The following is an 8062-nucleotide window of genomic DNA, read 5'->3' on the forward strand; positions in this document are numbered from 1 at the left end:
GCGTCTTCAACCATACGGCCGGCCGCGGTGGACAAGCGGTTCTAGGCGCTTCAGTCCGGAACCGCGCGACTGCTACGGTCGCAGGTTCGAATCCTGCCTCGGGCATGGATGTGTGTGATGTTCTTAGGTTAGTTAGGTTTAAGTAGTTCTAAGTCCTAGGGGACTTATGACCTCAGATGTTAAGTCCCATAGTGCTCAGAGCCATTTGAACCTTTTTTTTTTTCTTCAACCATACGGGCAACAACGTACTGGCCGCATGCCTTGGCTGCCAGTTTCCGTAGTCTTATACGTAGGAAGGACAAGGACACCACTGTGGTTCCGCCTAACTGCTCGGTCGACGCTGCCGCCCGCGGAAGACTCGCCAACCGCTGCGCGGGAGACAACGCGCGTCGCCCCATTTCGCGCCAGATTTTTGCCGCGGTCACGCTGCGATGGATAACGACACAGTGAAAATTATTTTCGAAATGGAAAACAGTCCAGCCATCCGGAATGTAAAAGTGAACGAATACAGTGAGAGAATTTTAAAGCTTAAAATGCGGCGAGAAACAGTAGACGTATTAGAAGGAAACGAATTGTCACAGGATGAAACGAAGAAGCTAGGTAAGTTTTTCGGCTTTTATTTTTTCAATATAATTACATTTTCTGCATCTGCATGAATCTCTTACATCAGATGTTAAGCGAATCGATATTACCATTGTAGTGGATTTAAATTTACAAAATAATCTGCTAGTGCACGTCCGTTGCTACGTAATAACTAATACGTTTCCTTTCTGAACGGTTTGTTTACCAATGTCCTCCAACTATTCTTGTGGCGTATATAAAGTCTGCTCGAAATTAACACCCCGTCTTTCGGGTGTAAATTTATGAAGAATACAACAAGCTTTTACCGTATCTTTGCCAAAGTTATGTTATCATTTAGAGGGCGATGTAATATCCGTCAATTACCCGGCAAAATGCATTCAATGTATCTATGCCGTCTAGTTAACCTATAGTTAAATATTCTTTTGTTTTCATTTAGATTATTTCCTACACATAGTCATAAAAGATCGTCTGATAGGCTGAATGCTTCATCACCAACAATGAAATGAGTAATGTTGTCTTGAATACCTTCTGTTCCTCATCGTTGGGTATTCCTGAATTTCTTTGTGTCAGTTGTTTGTGCAGGAACGAATCTTTAAAAACCGACGAATTCCCAAATATCAACATATATGAATCTATAATTGCTATGACAATATACCATTAAAACTATTGAACAAATGTTAATAATTCTAATAAAGTGATTCCATGTTGCCTGGTTTTATTACAAGGATATATGTTCCATCTGTTGTTGTTATTGTTGTGGTCTTCAGTCCAGAGACTAGTTTGATGCAGCTCTCCATGCTACTCCATCCTGTGCAAGCTTCTTCATCTCCCAGTACCTACTACAACCTACATCCTTCTGAATCTGTTAAGTGTATTCATCTCTTGGTCTCCCTCTACGATTTTTACCCTCCACGCTGCCCTCGAACACTCAACTGGCGATCCCTTGATGCCTCAGAACATGTCCTACCAACCGATCCCTTCTTCTAGTCAAGTTGTGCCACAAATATCACTTCTCCCTAATTCTATTCAATACCTCCTCATTAGTTATATGATTTACCCATCTAATCATCAGCACCCTTCTGTAGCACCTCATTTCGAAAGCTTCTATTCTCTTTTTGTCTAAACTATTTATTGTCCACGTTTCACTTCATACATGGCTACACTCCATACAAATACCTCCAGAAAAGACATCCTGACACCTAAATCTATACTCGATGTTAACAAATTTCTCTTCTTCAGAAACGCCTTCCTTGCCGTTGCCAGTCTACATTTTATATCCTCTCTACTTCGACCATCATCAGTTATTTTGCTCCCCAAATAGCAAAACTCATTTATTACTTTAAGCGTCTCATTTCCTAATCTAATACCCTCAGCATCGCCCGATTTAATTCGACTACATTCCATTATCCTCGTTTTGCTTTTGTTGATGTTCATCTTATATCCTCCTTTCAAGACACTGTCCATTCCGTTCAGCTGCTCTTCCAGGTCCTTTGCTGTCTCTGACAGAATTACAATGACATCCGCGAACCTTAAAGTTTTAGTTTCTTCTCCATGGATTTTAATTCCTACTCCAAATTTTTCTTTTATTTCCTTTACTGTTTGCTCAATATACAGATTGAATAATATCGGGGATAGCTTCCATCTATAGGTCCTATAACATGAGAAAAATTTGCTCTCGGTCAAACTTTTCAGCTCTATCTAAAATTCTGTCGTCGTTTGGGGAAGACATTCTGCTTTCATGTTGATCCATATCGCTTCGCAAACTTGTTGCACAATTTCACAGACTATAGTTTTTCCCAAGCGACAGGCGTGGTGAACACCAGCAACACAGCATCCAGAAGCCAAGTACCTAAGGCGTAAGACATTTCTTTTCACGTCTGTCACTGCAAAAGAAACGGAAAATCTGAGAGATAGTCTTGCGTAACAGTATCGGAAAGTCAGCAGTTTGAAAAACGGATCAGGTGCTAAACGCAAATCCACGAGTCTACGTCACCCAGTTTCTGTTTCTTGTAAACGTTGTTGCAAGAAATAACACGAATGACAGTTTTAGTACAAGTGAAGTAGGACAGCAGAACACAGACGTTGAAGCTACTTAAGAATCACATGACCTCTCTACGCTGAAGAACACAAAGGCTAACGACACAGAATCCTAGAACGTAGGAGTACAGCTTGTTTGAAAATTAAAAGAAAGCCTGGCAAAAAATGACGATGACCCTGGCCGTCACTTTCTGCAGTCATTGCTAAACGATTTCAAACAAGTACCTGAGCATCTGAAAGCAATAACCAAAATTAATACGTAATGTTCGTAAATTATCTTTACAGTTTCAGACTTTAATTATTTTAAAACTATAGTAAATATTAACAAATGGTTTTCAACATGTGATAACTCAAAGGATTTTTTTACGTTCCAGGTGACGCGAAATTGGACACGAAAACCTGATAAAATGTGGACACCACAGGAGAAAGCTCAGCTTGTAGCCTGGTTCACACAAAAGCAACGAAACTTTCGAACACGGTATGGAAGGCCACCAGCGTCCCGAACAACTGTTCCGGCTTGGCACAATCATTTCATCTGTTTCAGACGCCAACGTGGACACGGTACGGCAGGCCTTTGCAAGGAATCCAACAAAATCGGTGAGTACAGCGGCTAGAGAGTTGGAAATGAGACGGTCAACAGTGCACAATGTCTTGCATAAGAGGTTACAGCTACATCCCTACAGGGCGTAGCAGATTCAGGCATTAAAGCCTACGGACAACCCTCAGCGCAAACAGTTTGGAGTGGATATGTTAGGCAAGATTAACGAAAACAATGACTTTTTGGAAAATATTTGTTTCTCCGATGAGGCAACGTTTCATGCATACGACAAAGTGAATCGTCATAACATTCGTATATTGGGTCACAGCACCCTGAAGTTACACGTGGAACAGAAAGAGACAGTCGCAAGGTCAATGGGTTTGGTGCAGACTGATGCACGTTTATATCAATGGACCCCTCTTCTTCATCGAGTCTGCTGTCAACAGTGGCTTTTACCTGAACATATTACAAGAGTTTGCTATGCCACAGTTCGAACGCCTGCTGCCTAACGTCATACTCCAGTGGGATGGGGCACCACCCCACTGATTTCTAACTGCTCGTCAATTTCTAAATGAAAAGTTTCCGGATAGGTGAATTGGCCGCCACGATCCCCTGCGCTCACCACAAGACTTCTTCTTGCGGGGTTTTGTAATGGTTCTGGTTTAGCGAACCAAGCTTAGAGACCTACAGGACTTGATGGCACGCATTCGCAATGCATTTGAACGCGTCACCGTGGCGTTCTTGAATCATACGTGGAGAGAAACGGAATTCCGACAGGACATTATACATGCCACTAAGGGTACACACACTGATGTGTATGAAAGGGGAAACAAAACTTTATGAATTATGTTATCACATGTTGAAAACTAATTGTTAATATATAGCGTAGTTTTAAAGGTGAAATGATAATTAAATAGACACCCTAGCTGCAAACAGGCGTTGATATACTTCACTGGGGACATGTTGAAAATGTGTGCCCCGACCGGGACTCGAACCCGGGATCTCCTGCTTACATGGCAGACGCTCTATCCAACTGAGCCACCGAGGTCACAGAGGATAGTGCGTCTGCAGGGACTTATCCCTTGCACGCTCCCCGTGAGATCCACATTCCCCACATGTCCACACCACTACATTCGTAGTGCGCCTAATAGATGTTTGCCCATCATACTCATTACTCGTGGCAGATTAATCTTCTTGTGTGAACGCACACGCTATGCCCGTACTCGTACGGGACTTGGTAGATTAATCTGCCACGAGTAATGAGTATGATGGGCAAACATCTATTAGGCGCACTACGAATGTAGTGGTGTGGACATGTTGGGAATGTGGATCTCACGGGGAGCGTGCAAGGGATAAGTCCCTGCAGACGCACTATCCTCTGTGCCCTCGGTGGCTCAGATGGATAGAGCGTCTGCCATGTGAGCAGGAGATCCCGGGTTCGAGTCCCGGTCGGGGCACACATTTTCAACATGTCCCCAGTGAAGTATATCAACGCCTGTTTGCAAAGTTCAAATGGCTCTGAGCACTATGGGACTCAACTGCTGAGGTTATTAGTCCCCTAGAACTTGGAACTAGTTAAACCTAACTAACCTAAGGACATCACAAACATCCATGCCCGAGGCAGGATTCGAACCTGCGACCGTAGCGGTCTTGCGGTTCCAGACTGCAGCGCCTTTAACCACACGGCCACTTCGGCCGGCGCCTGTTTGCAGCTAGGGTGTCTATTTAATTATCATTTCATTTCTAGCAAAGCTGCATGGTCATCCACGGTATGTGTTCTTTCGGGAACAGATACTACCGTCATATATAGTTTTAAAGGTATTAAAATCTTATGTTGTAAAGATATTTTATGGAGACCCTGAGTTATGAAAGTCATTATGGATGCTTCTTGTCGACTGCACACGCTACGGCACAGCCACGTTACACCAATTTCATTAGTATCTTCGAGCCATCAACTGGTTACACTAATGTACATGACAATGTGGCAAACGTGACGTCTTCAGAAACTTCATTTAAGATATCAGATCATTTCCAACTAAGTGACCATTTCGAACTATTTAACATATACAACATTACGGACAATTAGAATTGAGTTTCAATGAAAATGTATGTATCACTAATCCATGTATTCAGAGGGGAGGCCGCGACGTTGGGATCACAGATTTACTTCAAACTTTGTACGCCTTTAGAAGGGCATTAAAACAACATAATGTGCAAGTTGTAAGGTGAACTACTCGCGCAATTCCGAGAAAGTCACAAGAGAAGTTTTACGCGTCTATTACGTGGCTCCTCTGCCTGTGCGTAGGAGCTGGAGGCAAAAGTTCATCGTGGTCTAGTGATCGAGCATCGGGGTGGCGGAATGGATAGCATGTCTCGCTCGTAGATTGGAGACCCGGGTTCGAATCTAGGCATCAGTACAAATTTTGCCGGCACGGTAGCTCAGCGTGTTCGGTCAGAGAGCCGACTGTCCGCTGTAATAACAAAACTGAGCAAAAGAATCAACGATAAACTCGTACGGGTGTCATGTGACGTCAGTCCAGACCAAACGAAACGAACAATACCGAACAAAGTGACTAGCGCTCGAGCTTCATAAGTCGAACACGTATGAGGTGACTGACCGACTCCCGGTCAAACTTCATTATTAATCCATTTTTCATCACTGTTCATATTATTTAATTTATATGACACTCGAGAGATAATATAATTAAAAAACCACGTGTATTTGCATGAAGTATTTGCATGAAATTTCTATTTATGGTTTCCATGTCTGTATGACTAATACCATCCTGCAAGGTGTGATGTCGAAAGCACATTCGATGAGTAGTTGTACATTACTCTTGTGGTCTGGCACATTGTGACCTACTATATTACTGATAGTGAATAACGCCATTCGCATCATTATTTGTCGAGGTTTGACTTGGGCTTTCCAAGCCTGTCCCTCGTCCTTGAAAATTTAATTACAAATATTACATAGTCAAATAACATAAGAAATTCACTACAACTTCATGAAAATGCACTTGGTTTTTTTTCCCTTATATTACTTCTCAAATATCAAATAAATTAAATGATGTGACCAGTGATGAAAAAATATAGATTATAAAGTAAGTGATACAGGGATTCGAACCGCCGCCACGTCCATGATCCGGCAACAACGAGCGGATGCTAACCACATGACCACAATGACTTCTTACGACCGGCGCCCTCGCATAGATACAGGTATAGTTACATAATAGACGCGTAAAACTTCTCTTGCGATTTTCTCGAAATTGCCAGGCTAGCGCACCTTACTTATTGCACATTATTTTGTTTTAATGGCCTATTAAAGGCGTACAAAGTCTGAAGTAGATCCGTGATCACGAAGTAGTGGCCTTCCCTTGTTAGTTACAAGAAACCTGATGACACAAAAATATTTAAATAGAATACTAACACGTTTACCTGACTGTTACCAGTATCTTTTCCTCGGGATCTATACATTAGTACAAGTGCGTTGTCATTCCAGTTACTGTTCCCCTAATTTTAGAAAGTAATTAGTCGCAGTGTGATGTTGCCATTCTTGTGTAGTTAACAAATCTATCCTGATACTTTCTTAACTCTTTGTACAACGTGTCAAAAGCTCCATTGGTATTTCTTATGCAGGAAACGGTGCTTCTGCGGCGTCTTTCATTCTTCAAACGACATACAAAGATCAAATGGCCACGGCATCTTCCACAGATATCATTTTGATTTATTATTTCCAACAATCCGAATAAATGAATTCTGCCCATCCGTCGTATTGCGGTCTAAACGACTGAGAGAGCAAGAACTGGCACGGGCCCGAAGAACAGATTGCAGAGCTAGGCCACACACCACGGCTTTCGGCGGGCCATGTGTTGCAACCTGCGACAATCGCAGAACCGCGTGCCGTGTGGCCGGGGCGTTTGTAGTTGGCGGAGACAGCCGCTCACCGCGGCGGGCCAGTGTGCCGTTGCCCTAAAGGTTGTACTTGCTTAACGTCAAACATTTACCTTACAAGTGAGTTAATGTGTTAATCGGTCATTTGAAGCTGTTTCATACATGGGAGTTTGTTCCTTTAAAGACTCGGGGGTGAGGGCTACTGATTAACTGGTGAAAGGAGAAAATATAAAAAATGCAGTAAATGAAGCGGGTAGAATTAAATGTGGACGTCTAAGAATGAGAGTGACAGGAAGTGCAAAATGGCAAAGCGGGAATGGCTAGACAAGAAACTAAAGGATGTAGAAGCATGCGTAACTATGGGAATGAACAGATGCCACTTGTAAGAAAATTAAACAGACCTTTGGGAAAAGCGAAGCAGCTCAGACTGCAAACCTGTGCTACGTAAAGAAAGGAAAGCTGAAAAGTGGAACGAAAATACAAGATGTCCCAGGAAGAATGGACAATATTCAGGGGTATGACATGTACGCTCATTTGAAGCAAAAAACTTTCCATGGACATATGCCCTATTCCGAATGGTTTCCGGGATAGGACGCATTTAATGTATATTTATTTTTGGGCTAGTGCCGCTTACGTGTGTGTCTTACCCATCCAACCTCTTTGATGTTTCATTCCAGCCCAACCTATCCCTTTGCTTACAATTTCTTTTCTCGGGATATCTTTCTGCCATTAAACTAGCACGTTGGACAGGTCGTTGTCCATGGGTGTTACGAATGAAGTAGAGAAGGGTTTGAGAACGAATCAGTAGCGTCAACTGTGTTTTTACATGCGCTGGCTAAAATGCCACACATCTACACAAATCAAGAATTTGCGGATATGGTTTACGTTTACCCCTTCCTCGACGCTAGTGCCCCTACTGGTGTCGAAGAATGCCGTCAATGCACTCCGACACGTCGAATTCCTGATCGTAGAGTGTTTACCAGAGTTTTCAGCACATTGCATGCGACAATTATT

The 8062-nt window shown here is 42.7% G+C and overlaps 2 non-coding genes across 2 annotated transcripts; one reads left to right on the top strand and one right to left on the bottom strand.

The window, feature by feature from the left end:
- Nucleotides 1-4131: 4131 nt before the first annotated feature.
- Trnat-ugu (transfer RNA threonine (anticodon UGU)) lies at nucleotides 4132-4205 on the bottom strand. The gene has a single exon. It is a non-coding gene; the product is annotated as a tRNA-Thr (tRNA).
- A 334-nt stretch (nucleotides 4206-4539) lies between these two features.
- Trnat-ugu (transfer RNA threonine (anticodon UGU)) lies at nucleotides 4540-4614 on the top strand. The gene has a single exon. It is a non-coding gene; the product is annotated as a tRNA-Thr (tRNA).
- The last annotated feature ends 3448 nt before the right edge of the window (nucleotides 4615-8062 follow it).

This window comes from Schistocerca nitens, chromosome 4, assembly GCF_023898315.1.
Source record: "Schistocerca nitens isolate TAMUIC-IGC-003100 chromosome 4, iqSchNite1.1, whole genome shotgun sequence".
Classification (NCBI taxonomy): Eukaryota; Metazoa; Arthropoda; class Insecta; order Orthoptera; family Acrididae; genus Schistocerca; species Schistocerca nitens.